The sequence below is a fragment of the Pseudophryne corroboree genome, chromosome 8, assembly GCF_028390025.1.
Source record: "Pseudophryne corroboree isolate aPseCor3 chromosome 8, aPseCor3.hap2, whole genome shotgun sequence".
Lineage (NCBI taxonomy): Eukaryota > Metazoa > Chordata > Amphibia > Anura > Myobatrachidae > Pseudophryne > Pseudophryne corroboree.
Window position 1 is genome coordinate 209,895,578 of NC_086451.1, and position 18,111 is coordinate 209,913,688.

Consider the following 18,111-nt stretch of genomic DNA (forward strand, 5'->3'; position numbering starts at 1 on the left):
TTCAAGGGCTGAGAAGCAGCAGCAGCATCCCTTACTAGCATATTCAACATAATACAGTGTAGCAATATACCAGCAACACGTAAGAGCTAGTGAATAGCGGAGTGTGCCAAATGGATTATTGCCACATCTGCCAATGAAACAGTGTATTTAAACACATATACTACACTATAACACTAGAGCAGTGGTTCCCAAACTGTGTGCCGTGGCACCCTGGGGTGCCGCGGGACACTTGCAGGGGTGCCTCGGGTTGGTGGTCCAGAACCAATTCAAAATATTTATTATCCATGTAATAGGAAAAACTAGTACTTGTGGCTGCCAGTCATAAAATATGTGTACAAACAGAAGCAAATCTTGTCCCTCACCACATAACTGAACCTAAGTATGACATATAAACATAATTTACTTAATTTAATATTTTTTTATAAATTTCCCAATTAGAAACTTTTGGACTAGGGGCGCCGTGATAAAAATTCTGATACTCTAGGGCGACGTGATTCAAAAAAGTTTGGGAACCACTGCACTAGAGTATTAATGTTTGGAATATCCTCAATTTCATCAATGGCAGAATTTATGCAATGAATTAATTATAACTAGCCAGACTTGCACTTGCTTAATTGGTGTCTATTAAGTAGATTTTTACATAAATTTGTCTGGATATACTCATCTTCAGACATATAAGCAGGATGATTTATACCTTTGCAAGATCTTTATATTTTCAACCACTGAATCCAGACCATCAAAGGCTACTATATTTGTAGCAAATAGGATCGCTACTGTATATCCCCTATATGATAACCTCATCACAGATCACACTGTAAGATAATTAAGGACCTTTCCTTTAACAGTGTATTTAATAGGCTCTGACACATGAAAGTTTACTGTTGTTAGGTAAATTTGAACTGGAATAGTTAAAATAAGTATCAAGCCATATTGGCAGACAGTTTGCTTTCTAATCAAAATGGGGTTGCTATACCCCTAATGAAAGCAATATTTCTTATATTCCCAGCCAGATCAAATAAGATCTAAGTACCATACTGAATGTAGGTTGCTAAAGGTGATAATTGGAATTGCTATATTCCTTAGGCAACTGACTCTACTTACTGGCATATTTCTAAAAGAGATTTCACCTACTGGTTGAGTCAGATTAACTATATTTTTTCTCTGTTTGGAATATTAATGATAAATATAAGATATCTATGATGTGTGGAGACTCATCTCCTAGCGGAATTTGATGTTGTAGATGGAGATCTATTTTCCAGTGGAATTTGATCTAGGAATGTACATATAGGGGACATAGAAAAATAGTGACCCATAATAATTTAAATATCCCTTAATTGGAGGTTAACCAGTATTGTTATACTTACTCACACTCACAGCCTCTTTATTAGGGATAATTTCCCATGAGGTAATTTCTGTTGAGTGAAGGGTATATATACGATAACATCCAGTGGGATCAATCATTACAGATAGAGACAGCTACTTGAGAATACTATGTCATAAGTGATTAAACATCAGCAACATATACGTCTATATAGCAACCCTGACAGGGTTACATACCAAAAAATCACACGTGCACACGCTTTTTAACTCTTTACTCACATTTCTTTATTTTCTTTCACTTACATATATGTTAGTTTTGTGATTTTAACCTTTATGTTTCACTGCAGTTTGGGATATTAACAATAAATATATCTTTATTTTAATATACTGTATAGCTAATAAAGGTTACATTTTACGATACATTTATTTCTGTCTAGTGCATCAACAATACAGATTTCCTCTTGCTTCTCCCTTCAACTTCTAGTCTATGTATACTGTAGTTGACATCACCCCCTAGTATACAGAACATTGTGTATCATTGGTTAAAAGGGGCCTTCATGTAATGGGTGTATGATGATGGATTACATACACCTATAATACTGTAATATCATATTGAGTGTGCAGATACCAAATCCATGTGAATTCCTACATAACACAAGCCACTCTCCTGTCTGCCTCCATGGATAGTAACACAAAGCCCAGTCACTCCAGCGGAACTCTGCCCTCCCCCATCCCTTGGATGCACTGTGTCATGCATTTATTTTTGTTTTTGTAAAAAGTGTGGCCACACCTCCTGGATTTAGCCAATACTCAGGCCGGGCCCCGCTCAATAAGATTGTGAGGAATTTCAGCAGACTTAGGCAGGGCTCTCTGCAGTAACACGTCTGCACATCTAACCTGCCAGTCAATGTCTATTCTTACCAAACTCTTTAAAAAAAAAAATCCAACTCACTAAAACAAGAAAGAAATATGCTTTAGCACTGTTTTACCCATATTGTACATGCAGGGCCAGTTCTAGAACTTGCGGCACCCAGGGCAAAAGTTTCCTTTGGCGCCCCCTAAACCCCCCCCCACACACACACACACACATACAAAGCAGAGTTGGTTCTCGCCATAGGTGCATGGCAAAAAATAGGGGCACGGCTTCATAGGGAAGGGGTGTGGCCACAGTTGTGCCCCCTGTAGCTGTGCCCCAGTAATTGTGCCCCCAGTAGATTTGTGCCCAGTAGTTGAGCCCCCAGTAGATTTGCCCTCAGTAGTGGTGTCCCCTGTAGCTGTGCCCCCAGTAGCTGTGCCCTCAGTAGCTGTGCCCCCAGTAGTTGTGCCCCCTGTAACTGTGCCCCCTGTAGTTGTGCCCCCTATAGCTGTACCCCCTGTAGTTGTGCCCCATGCGGCTGTGCCCCCTGTAGTAGCGCCTCTTACAAACAAAAAACAAAACAAAAAAAACAAAACAATACTTACCAGCCCCACTCCTGCTTCTGGACTGCTGCCACTGCTGTTCCATCTCTGGCTGCCTGCTCATCTCTATGGGAGAGCTGTCATGACGTCTCTCCCATAGCAACGCTGCAGAGACACTAGAGGTCAATTATGACCTCTAGCGTCCGACAATGGCGCAGGCTGCAGCGGACGCCCAAACTGCCCACGGTGCCTGCTGCAGCCGGAGTGCGGGATGCAAGGTGCAGGTGGGCCGGGCGCCTGCGTGGTGACTGGCTTGCCCATGCCTAGATCCGCTCCTGCCTAGGGTGTTGAGAAACCTTGCAACGGCCCTGCTAATAAAGACATGTATCTGCAAACGTAAAAGGAAACATCTATCCATCTCACTATCCTTGTGAAGAGAAAAAAATATTATTAACATCCTACAACTGTGGTAATTTGGTAAGTTTAGTAACTATGCATTGTCAACTTTTTTTTTTCTTTGTTAATCTGCATTTTAGAGCTAGTAATGCAAAAATACTAGAAAATGTTTTATCTTCATGTTTCCTTCAGCCAGGGGTCATCACATCAGATGCGGCATGCGGAACAGTTTTAAATATGAGCAAGTCAGTTGCCCCCTGTAGTTGTGTCCCCAGTAGATTTGCACCCAGAAGTTGAGCCCTCAGTAGATTTGCCCTCAGTAGTGGTGTCCCCTGTAGTTGTGCCCCCCAGTACTTGTGCCCCCAGTAGCTGTGCCCTCAGTAGCTGTGCCCCCAGTAGTTGTGCCCCATGTAGCGGTGCCCCCTGTAGTAGCGCCTTTTACAAACACAAAAAAAACAAACAATACTTACCAGCCCCGCTCCTGCTTCTGGACCGCTGCTGCTACTGCTGTTCCATCTCTGGCCGCCCACTCCTCTCTATGGGAGAGACATCTTGACATCCCTCCCATAGCAGCGCTGCACAGACACTAGAGGTCACCCAAATCTAACTCTCTCTGCACATGTTATATTGCTCCCCCCCCCCCTACCCTGCAATGCACATAGGTGGTCATTCCGAGTTGATCACACAAAGCTATTTTTTGCAGCACTGCGATCTGGTCAAAACTCTGCAAAACTGCGCATGCGTATGCACCGCAATGCGCAGGTGTGTCGTACGGGTACAAAGCAGATCGGTGCTGGGCGATGGATTTAACAAAGTATGCATTCGCACAGCCGATCACAAGGAGATTGACAGGAAGAGGGTGTTCCATTTGCACAGCCGATCGCAAGGAGATTGACAGGAAGAGGGCATTTGTGGGTGGCAACTGACCAGTTTCTGGGAGTGTTTGGAAAAACGCAGGTGTGTCCAAGCATTTGCAGGGTGGGTGTCTGACGTCAATTCCGGGTCCAAAAAGACTGAAGTGATCGCAAGCTCTGAGTCAGTGGCGGAACAAGCAAGCGGTGGGCCCAGGTGCAACAAAATGCTTTGGGCCCCCCCCCCCATCCCATCCAAGTCCACCCCATGGGCAGTGCGCGCCGTAGGCGTGGCTTCGTGGGGAAGGGGTGTGTCCACAAAATAATACCAATTCATAAAACGGTGCACAGTAGTCTCCATTCTTCAAATTACGCCGCACAGTAGCACCACTACACCAGGTAGAGACCCTTTTACTCCTTACAGCGAACAGATTCCCCTTTTTACACATAACGGCAGACAGCGTGCACTTTTTACACATAACGGCAGACAGCGTGCCCTCGTTACACATAGCGGCAGACAGCATACACTTTTTACACAATGGCAGACAGCGTGCCCTCGTTACACATAGCGGCAGACAGCGTGCCCTCGTTACACATAGCGGCAGACAGCGTGCACTTTTTACATATTACGGCAGACAGCGTCCCCATTTTACACATTACGGCAGACAGTGTCCCCATTTTACACATTACGGCAGACACCATACACTTTTACACATAACGGCAGATAGCGTGCCCTTTTTACACATTACCGCAGGCAGATTCTACCTTTTTACACGTAGCGGCAGGCAGATTCCCCATTTTTATACATAGCGGCAGGCAGATTCCCCATTTTTATACATAGCGGCAGGCAGATTCCCCATTTTTATACATAGCGGCAGGCAGATTCCCCATTTTTATACATAGCGGCAGGCAGATTCCCCATAGGGAAGGGGCGTGACCACATAATAGTGTCAATTCACATTACACCACACAGTAGTGGCGCTTATACACATTGCACCAGGTAGAACCTCCTATGCACACTGATCCAGGTAGATCACGTCATACACTTTGCTCCAGGTACAGCACGTCATACACTTTGCACCAGGTACAGCACGTCATGCACTTTGCACCAGGTACAGCACGTCATACACTTTGCACCAGGTAGAGCACGTTTTCATACACATTGCCGCTAGGTAGAGCACTTTATCATACACAGTGCACCAGGTAGAACACGTTATACACACTGCGCCAGGTAGAGCACGTTATCATAGACATTGCGCCAGGCAGAGCATGTTATCATACACATTGCCGCTAGGTAGAGCAAGTGATCATACACATTGCATCAGGTAGAGCATGTTATCATACACATTGCCGCTAGGTAGAGCAAGTTATCATACACATTGCCGCTAGGTAGAGCAAGTTATCATACACATTGCGTCAGGTAGAACACGTTATTATACACAATGCGCATGGTAGAGCACGTTATCAGCCACATTGCGCCAGGTAGAACACGTTATTATACACAATGCGCCTGGTAGAGCACATTTTCATACACATTGCGCCAGGTAGAACACGTTATTATACACAATGCGCCAGGTAGAGCACATTATAATACACATTGCACTAGGTAGAACACGTTATTATACACAATGCGCCTGGTAGAGCACGTTATTATACACATTGCACTAGGTAGAGCACGTTATCATACACATTGCGCCAGGTAGAACACGTTATTATACACATTGCGCCAGGTAGAGCACGTTATCATACACATTGCGCCAGGTAGAACACGTTATTATACACATTGCGCCAGGTAGAACACGTTATTATACACAATGCGCCTGGTAGAGCACGTTATTATACACAATGCGCCTGGTAGAGCACGTTATTATACACATTGCACTAGGTAGAGCACGTTATCATACACATTGCGCCAGGTAGAACACGTTATCATACACATTGCGCCAGGTAGAACACGTTATTATACACAATGCGCCTGGTAGAGCACGTTATTATACACAATGCGCCTGGTAGAGCACTGAGGCACATTGCAGTAACCACTCACTTATCACCTCCAGTTGCACGAAGGGGCCGTTTGACACAAGTGGTTCCGCCCCCAGCAGCAACTCACTGACACTCACCATTTTTTCTGACAGCACAGTGCAGTGAGTGCACTGGCACAAGTAGCCAGCCTGCGCCTGTAGTAGCCGCAGCCTGGAGGAGCTCTATGTGAAATCGCAAGCAGAGGCTGTTCTCTGGCAAGAAAAAGCTTGTCCAATCGCTTCCCCTGACGGGCTGGCCACTGCTAAATATACCGATAATCAGTTCCAACTGTGTCAAAGTAGTGGAGCCCCAGGTGCAATGGGAAAGTCAGTGTCACTGCACAGTTGTACTGATTACTGGTATATTTAGCAGTGGCCAGCCCGTCAGGGGAAGCGATCGGAGGAGCTCCTTCTTGCCAGCCTCTGCTTGCGATTTCACAGATAGCTCCTTCATGCTGCGGCGCAGGCTGGCTACTTGTGCCAGTGCACTCACTGCACTGTGCTGTCAGAAAAATGGTGTCAGTGAGGCCCTGACACTCTGAGCGGCCTCACATTGCACACACGGAGCTAGCAGCCCCCGGACATCCCGCATCTGCACCAGCTACTCCGGGTGAAGCGGGGCGATGCAGCACTGTCTACTGCTTACCTACAGCGGGAGCTGCGCAGCCCGGCCGGCTCCTGCTGGAAGGTAGTTGTCGGGTCTCGGTGGGGCGTTGAGCGGGTCCCGGGTAGGGGGGTGGCGGCGGGCAGATCCGGAGCTGTACTCCCAGTCGCAGAGGAGGGTGCTGGCGGCAGAGCGGCAGTGGAGCCGGATGAGCGGGGCCAGTCTGTCAGCCCTGCAGCACAGATTCATGTGCTGGCGGGGAGCAGGATTCAAAGCGGGAGATGCTGCAGGCTGTGATTGGATGGAGACTACAGGAGGTGATTGGCCGAGGAAACAGCCAGTCACCTCCTGCATTCCGCTGACAGGCTTAACACATGCAAACACATATTCAGATGAGCGCGTCCTGTGGGACCCGCTCATCTTCTAAATGTGAGTCCTGGGCGGCTGTTTCTGGGTAAAATACGCGCCATAGCGCGTTTTTGCGATCACTGACAATAATGCACATGACACAATATGCACACACCGTAATGCCCCCTACACATTATGCCACACACTGTAATGCCCCCGACACATTATGCCACACACCGTAATGCCCCCGACACATTATGCCACACACCGTAATGCCTGTGACACATTATTCCACACACCGTAATGCGTGTGACACATTATGCCAGGAATCGCAATGCCCGTTATACATTATGCTACACACTGCAATGCCCCTGATACATTATAGCACATACAATGTCTGTGACACAGTATGACACACACCACAATGATCCTGAGACATTATACCACATACCACAATGCCCGTGATATAGTATACAACACACCGTAATGCCTGAAACATTATGACACACACCGCAATGTCCGTGATACATTATGTCACACACCGTAATGCCCATTACACATTAAGTTCTACAGTAAGGCTTCCAATTACTTTTAAATTACCTGCTTGTTGCCAGGGGTTTCATGCACTTGGTTCCATGCATGGTGCCAGGATGTCATGCTCGTTGCCAGGGGTTTCATGCACTGGGTGTCATGCTCGTTGCTAGTGGGTAGTGCTTGTTGCTAGGGCCGTGCTCCCAGTGCCACATATGCTCCCAGTGCCAGATATTCCCCCACAGTGCCAGGTATATGCACCCAGTGCCAGATATTCCCCCACAGTTCCAGATATTCCCCCCCAGTGCCAGTTATATGCCCCCAGTGCCAGGTATATGCCCCCAGTGCCAGGTACATGCCCCCAGTGCCAGTTATATGCCCACAGTGCCAGGTATATGCCTTCAGTGCCAGATATTCCCCCCCAGTGCCTGCTTCCCCCCCAGTGCCAGGTATATGCCCCCAGTGCCGGGTATATGCCCCCCCAGTGCCAGATATTCTCCCACAGTGCCAGATATTCCCCCCCAGTGCCAGGTATATGCCCCCAGTGCCAGGTATATGCCCCCAGTGCCAGGTACATGCCCCCCCAGTGCCAGTTATATGCTCCCAGTGCCAGGTATATGCCCCCAGTGCCAGATATTCCCCCCCAGTGCCTGCTTCCCCCCCCAGTGCCAGGTATATGCCCCCAGTGCCGGGTATATGCCCCCAGTGCTGGGTATATGCCCCCCCAATGCCGGGTATATGCCCCCAGTGCCAGATATTCCCCCCCAGTGCCTGCTTCCCCCCCAGTGCCAGGTATATGCCTCCAGTGCTGGGTATATGCCCCCCCCCAGTGCCAGGTATATGCCCCCCCCAGTGTCGGGTATATTCCCCCAGTGCCAGGTACATGCCCCCAGTGCCAGGTATATGCCCCCCCCAGTGCCGGGTATATGCCCCCCCAGTGCCAGGTACATGCCCTCAGTGCCGGGTATATGCCCCCCCAGAGCAAGGTATATGTCCCCAGTGCCAGATCTGTCCCCCCAGTGCCAGGTATATGTCCCCAGTGCCAGATCTGTCCCCCCAGTGCCAGGTATATGCCGCAGTGCCTGCTCCCCCGGCCCCCCCTCCCCCCTCCCCCCTCTATGTGTTGGAGGGACACGAGCGCATCGCGCGTCTCTCCTGTGTCCCTCCTGGCTCTCCCCCCGGCCGGTCTAATGAAGGAAGTGCCGTTCGTGAGCCAATCAGAGCTCACGAACGGCACATGCCGGGGGAGAGCCAGGAGGGACACAGGAGAGACGAGCGATGCGCTCGTGTCCCTCCAACCTCCAACACATAGGGGGGGAGCGGGGGCCGGGAGAGCAGGCACCGCAGCAGGGAGGGAGAGGAGACCGCAGATTGACATGCGGACGTTCGTCCGCATGTCAATCTGTTCTAAATGCCGGCGGCTGTGGGCCCTTGAGTGCGGCGGGGCCCCAGTGCAATGCACTGCCTGCCCCGCCAGTAGTTCCGCCCCTGCTCTGAGTAAGTCCAGAGCTACTCAGAAGCTGCAAAAAACTTTTTCTTCCCGCTCGGCTGCAAAAGCGTTTGCACACTTGCAAAGCAAAAATACACTCCCCTATAGGCGGCAACTATCTGATCACTGCTCTGCAAAAAATAGCTATCGATCAATGCGGAATGAAGGCCATGGTTTTGTCCATCTGCTAACAAATTTGCTGCTATGATCAGGTCTGAATTAGGCCCTAAATACGGTACAGCGGATGTAAATGTATTTGTGTAAAATAAGCACATTTCTGAATCCATGAACAGAAATGAAAACAAATGAAATGTTTTGGACCAATCTGTAAACCATTGCCACTGGCTCTAAATTTCATCTTTAACCAAAACCATGTTTTCATATCAGTGTTATCCATTACAACACATTTTGTACACATAGGGGTATATGCAATTGCGGGCGAACTGCGGCAATTTTTCGCCCGTTTTTTAATTCGAAACAATTCGACCATCGAATTCCGGCAGGTGGGTGCCGGAATTCGACATATTCAATAAAAAACGGATTCGACAGTCCCGCTGTCGAAAAACGGGCGTTTTGACGGATTTTGATTAGATTTTTAAAAATGTTCAAAAAACGGTAAAAAACCCGAAATTTTTTTGCGTGGGGTCCCCCCTCCTAAGCATAACCAGCCTCGGGCTCTTTGAGCCGGTCCTGGTTGCCAAAATACGGGGAAAAAAATGACAGGGGATCCCCCGTATTTTAACAACCAGCACCGGGCTCTGCGCCTGGTCCTGGTGCAAAAAATACGGGGGACAAAAAGAGTAGGGGTCCCCCGTATTTTTTGTACCAGCACCGGGCTCCACTAGCTGGACAGATAATGCCACAGCCTGGGGTAACTTTTATACAGCGCCCTGCGGCCGTGGCATTAAATATCCAACTAGTCACCCCTGGCCGGGGTGCCCTGGAGGAGTGGGGACCCCTTCAATCAAGGGGTCCCCCCCCCAGCCACCCAAGGGCCAGGGGTGAAGCCCGAGGCTGTCCCCCCCATCCAAGGGCTGCGGATGGGGGGCTGATAGCCTTGAGTAAAATGTAAGAATATTGTTTTTTGCAGAAGAACTACAAGTCCCAGCAAGCCTCCCCGCAAGCCGGTACTTGGAGTTCCACAAGTACCAGCATGCTCAGCTCCATGCTGGCTGGCCGACCAAGAGGCCGCGGTCACTGTGCGGGAGAGATACACGGACCAGGGGGTAGCGGGCCCATTACAACAAAGCAGGAGGAGGAGTGCTGCAAGATTGGGCAAAGGTGCTTCAGCTGGAGCCAAGGCATCCACTGGTCACCACATCAGAGGCTGTCAGCAGCAGGGGGGGGGCAGCGTCTGCAGCCTTAAGTGTAACGGTCTGCAGGTATGCTCCAGCAGCCCAGTCACTTCGGTGGTGGTATAGTGACTGTTTATCAGCAGTGCCCCCCATGCAGCAGCCGGCACGGACCAATCCCAACACCTCTTAAACAGGGAGAGACAGCAGGGGTACCATGTATTCAGTGAAGGCGTCCTCCTCCGGCAGTCCACTGTGAAGCGGTCCGCAGCAGCAGGAGGGAAAATAGCCACCGGGACTCACTGCCGTGTCCGGGAGAGGATACTCCGTCCTCTCAATCAGAGCCACCTGCTGGCCGGAGCAGTCACGGGGTCCGCGAGGCCGTCGCGAGTGGCAGCCAGTCCTGTGAGCACCGGGAGAGGTGAGCCAAGTCCGGGTGCCGTCGCTGCGGCGCGTCTGGAGCGTAATCAAGGCCCCGGCGTGGGGACTAGATGCGGGCCACAATCCACGGGAGCCTCCACGGTGCTCCCCGATTCCATGGCCAGGGGTGTTCAGTAGCAGGGAGGCTGGGGGAAGATATATAGCAGAGGGGTGGGACAGGATAATGGATTTGAGCGGGCTGGGAGGGTTAAAAGGTGTTATGGAAGCAGGAGCTATGCAAAGCTGCGACTGCTCTCCTCCAGCGTCAAGCCACACACCCCGAGCATTTTGTTTTATTGTTATTCCCAGGGATTAAAGTGCGCCAGATTGGGGTATTACTGCGATCAGTCAGTTCCATTTGCAGACAGAACCAGTTCCACTCCATCTTGCTCACTTAAACCAGGATGTTGGTTAGGCACTGCAGAGAAGCCGTGCACCCGTTTTGTTACCAGTGGGTGTCCAGCGCCTTCCCCAGTGGCAGTTGAAGGCAGGAGTATACTCCTGAGCTCCAGGTTCCAGCTTTTGCAGTGTGCATTATGGGAGAGACGTCATGATGTCTTTCCCATAGTACCTAGGAGCGTTCAACCAGACAGATAACATCAGTCAGACCCAGAAGCGGGGCTAAGTTAAATAGTGTGGCAGGGGGTGGGGGGTTGTGTGTAAGGGTCACTACTACAGGGGGTGTTACTAATGGGTGCTTTACAACTGGGGTTACTACTACAGGGGCATTATCTAATGAGGGCATAACCATTGGGGTCACTAATACAGGGGGCATTACCACTGGGGGAACTATTATATGGGGCACTATTAGAGGGGCACTACTACAGGGTGCAATACTACAGGGGGCATTACTACTAAGGCCCTACTAAAGGGGGCACTACTAATGGAGGCATTGCATGTGGGCACGGCATAAGGGTCATTGCTCCTGGGAGCATAAGGGGCACTATTACCGGGTCACTGCAAAAGGAGCACCTCTACTGTGGGCTCTGCACAAGGGGCACTACTACTGGGGCACAGCTTAAGCAGCACATCTACCATAGGCTCTGCATAAGGGGCACTACCGCTGTAGGCACTGCATAAGGAGCACTACCACTACAGTATGCATTGCATTAGGGGCACTACCACTACAATGGGCATTGCATAAGGGGCACTACTGCTGTGGGCATTATGTGTATTGGGGCACTACTACTCTGGGCATTGTGTATAAGGGGCACTAATGTAGGCATTGTGTTTAAGGGTCACTACTGTGTGTCATAACATGAAAAAAGGACATTACTATATGGTGTAATGTGAATAAGTGTTATGAGTTGCCACTGTGGCTTTTTCCTGTATGTATTCTGACCGTCTCCTTGCAACTAGGATGCTGTCTGCTACGTGACTCCAGCCTGATTACTCCTCTGATTGGTCTCTCCCCCTTTCATTAGGGTTTCAGCCCAGTTCCTGTTGCCAGTGAAATTCCCTAGTTCCTGACCAAGTGAGCTTATCACACGGTCACTGAACCCTGTACAGTTCCCAGTCTGTTCCTGTGTCCTGGTGTCCTGTAATTGTGTTTCTGTACCCTTTTATCCTACCTCAGTCCTCTGTGTGTCATCTCTTCTATTCCTGCACCTCTGCCATGTTGAATCCTGCCCTGTACTTACCATCCCATCTTCATTCCTGCTCCGTGTCCTAGTCTTTCTGTGTCCCTCCAGTTATTCTCATGTATGGTCCTGATCCATACCCAAGCTCCTGTCAATGCTCTGTGAACTTATTCTGACAGCCCTGGTTCTGTGTACTTTCAGCTTGTGTGTCTGTGGTTATCAGCAGCAAAGTTTATTCACTCCAGCTGTGCCTGTAGTCACAAGCCTGCAGCATTTCCAGCACACCTTACTCTGCACTCAAGCTACATCACTGTGTGTTATTACAGACTGCTGCCTAGTCAGTGTTCATCTAGCAAGTCTCTCTGCTACAAGGGTCTAGCTGCCAGCACTCTGCTTTCAATCAGCACACACCCAGCACATGGTTGTTCCCAGCAGTTAACCACCTCATTACTTCCATACCCTTGATTTTTCTGTGATTCTATTACACAAACAGATCCAGATTGTTCCTACAATTAACTCCTACATTGCCAAGTATCCAGTAATTATTGTCATGTCTTGTAACCAGTGCACATCCAGTACAGCAGGGACCATATCTTGTAAAGTCTGTCTACAGTTAACATTCCAATATCTAGTCTGTCTGCTGTCACCTTTGTCTTGCCAGTCATCCTGCAGCTATCCTGCAGTCATCCTGCAGCTAAATATCCTGTAGCTAAACTCAAGGGGTGATCTCCCCTGCAGCTAAACTCAAGGGGTGATCTCTTGTGGTCTCCAGCCTATTCTGTGAGCCCTACTACTGGAGGTTTAAGTACAGGGGGCCCCCTAAGTACCAGTGTGCGTATTGAGCACTAAGGGAACAGCGGGGGTTGCTATTGGCAAAAAACCCTCTTGAGGGCATAAAGGGTCTCACACGAATAGAGCTGGAGTTTCTTAACTTTATCACCAGCCACACATTACTGGAGAATAACAAGGTAAGTCCTGCTCCTCAAAATCCGGTCCAATCCTCCACCTCAAGCCTAAATCCAGAAGATAATCCAGTTCCATTCCTGTTCAGCAGACTTAATACTAGAGATGAGCGGGTTCGGTTTCTCTGAATCCGAACCCGCCAGAACTTCATGTTTTTTTTCACGGGTCCGAGCGACTCGGATCTTCCCGCCTTGCTCGGTTAACCCGAGCGCGCCCGAACGTCATCATGACGCTGTCGGATTATCGCGAGGCTCGGATTCTATCGCGAGACTCGGATTCTATATAAGGAGCCGCGCGTCGCCGCCATTTTCACACGTGCATTGAGATTGATAGGGAGAGGACGTGGCTGGCGTCCTCTCCGTTTAGAATAGATTAGAGAGACACTTGATTTACTAATTTTGGGGAGCATTAGGAGTACTCAGTACAGTGCAGAGTTTTGCTGATAGTGACCAGTGACCACCAGTTTTATTTATAATCCGTTCTCTGCCTGAAAAAAGCGATACACAGCACACAGTGACTCAGTCACATACCATATCTGTGTGCACTGCTCAGGCTCAGGCCAGTGTGCTGCATCATCTATTATCTATATATAATATTATATATATCTGTCTGACTGCTCAGCTCACACAGCTTATAATTGTGGGGGAGACTGGGGAGCACTACTGCAGTGCCAGTTATAGGTTATAGCAGGAGCCAGGAGTACATAATATATTATATAGTGAGTGACCACCAGACACACAGTGCAGTTTATTTAATATATCCGTTCTCTGCCTGAAAAAAGCGATACACACAGTGACTCAGTCAGTCACATACCATATCTGTGTGCACTGCTCAGGCTCAGGCCAGTGTGCTGCATCATCTATATATATTATATATCTGTCTGACTGCTCAGCTCACACAGCTTATAATTGTGGGGGAGACTGGGGAGCACTACTGCAGTGCCAGTTATAGGTTATAGCAGGAGCCAGGAGTACATAATATTATATTAAAATTAAACAGTGCACACTTTTGCTGCAGGAGTGCCACTGCCAGTGTGACTAGTGACCAGTGACCTGACCACCAGTATATATAATATTAGTAGTATACTATCTCTTTATCAACCAGTCTATATTAGCAGCAGACACAGTACAGTGCGGTAGTTCACGGCTGTGGCTACCTCTGTGTCGGCACTCGGCAGCCCGTCCATAATTGTATATACCACCTAACCGTGGTTTTTTTTTCTTTCTTTATACATACATACTAGTTACGAGTATACTATCTCTTTATCAACCAGTCTATATATTAGCAGCAGACACAGTACAGTGCGGTAGTTCACGGCTGTGGCTACCTCTGTGTCGGCACTCGGCAGCCCGTCCATAATTGTATATACCACCTAACCGTGTTTTTTTTTCTTTCTTTATACATACATACTAGTTACGAGTATACTATCTCTTTATCAACCAGTCTATATATTAGCAGCAGACACAGTACAGTGCGGTAGTTCACGGCTGTGGCTACCTCTGTGTCGGCACTCGGCAGCCCGTCCATAATTGTATATACCACCTAACCGTGGTTTTTTTTTCTTTCTTTATACATACATACTAGTTACGAGTATACTATCTCTTTATCAACCAGTCTATATTAGCAGCAGACACAGTACAGTGCGGTAGTTCACGGCTGTGGCTACCTCTGTGTCGGCACTCGGCAGCCCGTCCATAATTGTATATACCACCTAACCGTGGTTTTTTTTTCTTTCTTTATACATACATACTAGTTACGAGTATACTATCTCTTTATCAACCAGTCTATATATTAGCAGCAGACACAGTACAGTGCGGTAGTTCACGGCTGTGGCTACCTCTGTGTCGGCACTCGGCAGCCCGTCCATAATTGTATATACCACCTAACCGTGGTTTTTTTTTCTTTCTTTATACATACATACTAGTTACGAGTATACTATCTCTTTATCAACCAGTCTATATATTAGCAGCAGACACAGTACAGTGCGGTAGTTCACGGCTGTAGCTACCTCTGTGTCGGCACTCGGCAGCCCATCCATAATTGTATATACCACCTAACCGTGGTTTTTTTTTCTTTCTTTATACATACATACTAGTTACGAGTATACTATCTCTTTATCAACCAGTCTATATATTAGCAGCAGACACAGTACAGTGCGGTAGTTCACGGCTGTGGCTACCTCTGTGTCGGCACTCGGCAGCCCGTCCATAATTGTATACTAGTATCCAATCCATCCATCTCCATTGTTTACCTGAGGTGCCTTTTAGTTGTGCCTATTAAAATATGGAGAACAAAAATGTTGAGGTTCCAAAATTAGGGAAAGATCAAGATCCACTTCCACCTCGTGCTGAAGCTGCTGCCACTAGTCATGGCAGAGACGATGAAATGCCAGCAACGTCGTCTGCCAAGGCCGATGCCCAATGTCATAGTACAGAGCATGTCAAATCCAAAACACCAAATATCAGTAAAAAAAGGACTCCAAAACCTAAAATAAAATTGTCGGAGGAGAAGCGTAAACTTGCCAATATGCCATTTACCACACGGAGTGGCAAGGAACGGCTGAGGCCCTGGCCTATGTTCATGGCTAGTGGTTCAGCTTCACATGAGGATGGAAGCACTCAGACTCTCGCTAGAAAAATGAAAAGACTCAAGCTGGCAAAAGCAGCACAGCAAAGAACTGTGCATTCTTCGAAATCCCAAATCCACAAGGAGAGTCCAATTGTGTCGGTTGCGATGCCTGACCTTCCCAACACTGGACGTGAAGAGCATGCGCCTTCCACCATTTGCACGCCCCCTGCAAGTGCTGGAAGGAGCACCCGCAGTCCAGTTCCTGATAGTCAGATTGAAGATGTCAGTGTTGAAGTACACCAGGATGAGGAGGATATGGGTGTTGCTGGCGCTGGGGAGGAAATTGACCAGGAGGATTCTGATGGTGAGGTGGTTTGTTTAAGTCAGGCACCCGGGGAGACACCTGTTGTCCGTGGGCGGAATATGGCCGTTGACATGCCAGGTGAAAATACCAAAAAAAATCAGCTCTTCGGTGTGGAGGTATTTCACCAGAAATGCGGACAACAGGTGTCAAGCCGTGTGTTCCCTTTGTCAAGCTGTAATAAGTAGGGGTAAGGACGTTAACCACCTCGGAACATCCTCCCTTATACGTCACCTGCAGCGCATTCATAATAAGTCAGTGACAAGTTCAAAAACTTTGGGTGACAGCGGAAGCAGTCCACTGACCAGTAAATCCCTTCCTCTTGTAACCAAGCTCACGCAAACCACCCCACCAACTCCCTCAGTGTCAATTTCCTCCTTCCCCAGGAATGCCAATAGTCCTGCAGGCCATGTCACTGGCAATTCTGATGAGTCCTCTCCTGCCTGGGATTCCTCCGATGCATCCTTGCGTGTAACGCCTACTGCTGCTGGCGCTGCTGTTGTTGCCGCTGGGAGTCGATGGTCATCCCAGAGGGGAAGTCGTAAGCCCACTTGTACTACTTCCAGTAAGCAATTGACTGTTCAACAGTCCTTTGCGAGGAAGATGAAATATCACAGCAGTCATCCTACTGCAAAGCGGATAACTGAGTCCTTGACAACTATGTTGGTGTTAGACGTGCGTCCGGTATCCGCCGTTAGTTCACAGGGAACTAGACAATTTATTGAGGCAGTGTGCCCCCGTTACCAAATACCATCTAGGTTCCACTTCTCTAGGCAGGCGATACCGAGAATGTACACGGACGTCAGAAAAAGACTCACCAGTGTCCTAAAAAATGCAGTTGTACCCAATGTCCACTTAACCACGGACATGTGGACAAGTGGAGCAGGGCAGGGTCAGGACTATATGACTGTGACAGCCCACTGGGTAGATGTATGGACTCCCGCCGCAAGAACAGCAGCGGCGGCACCAGTAGCAGCATCTCGCAAACGCCAACTCTTTCCTAGGCAGGCTACGCTTTGTATCACCGCTTTCCAGAATACGCACACAGCTGAAAACCTCTTACGGCAACTGAGGAAGATCATCGCGGAATGGCTTACCCCAATTGGACTCTCCTGTGGATTTGTGGCATTGGACAACGCCAGCAATATTGTGTGTGCATTAAATATGGGCAAATTCCAGCACGTCCCATGTTTTGCACATACCTTGAATTTGGTGGTGCAGAATTTTTTAAAAAACGACAGGGGCGTGCAAGAGATGCTGTCGGTGGCCAGAAAAATTGCGGGACACTTTCGGCGTACAGGCACCACGTACAGAAGACTGGAGCACCACCAAAAACTACTGAACCTGCCCTGCCATCATCTGAAGCAAGAAGTGGTAACGAGGTGGAATTCAACCCTCTATATGCTTCAGAGGTTGGAGGAGCAGCAAAAGGCCATTCAAGCCTATACAATTGAGCACGATATAGTATGTGGAATGCACCTGTCTCAAGTGCAGTGGAGAATGATTTCAACGTTGTGCAAGGTTCTGATGCCCTTTGAACTTGCCACACGTGAAGTCAGTTCAGACACTGCCAGCCTGAGTCAGGTCATTCCCCTCATCAGGCTTTTGCAGAAGAAGCTGGAGGCATTGAAGAAGGAGCTAAAAGGGAGCGATTCCGCTAGGCATGTGGGACTTGTGGATGCAGCCCTTAATTCGCTTAACAAGGATTCACGGGTGGTCAATCTGTTGAAATCAGAGCACTACATTTTGGCCACCGTGCTCGATCCTAGATTTAAAGCCTACCTTGGATCTCTCTTTCCGGCAGACACAGGTCTGCTGGGGTTGAAAGACCTGCTGGTGACAAAATTGTCAAGTCAAGCGGAACGCGACCTGTCAACATCTCCTCCTTCACATTCTCCCGCAACTGGGGGTGCGAGGAAAAGGCTCAGAATTCCGAGCCCACCCGCTGGCGGTGATGCAGGGCAGTCTG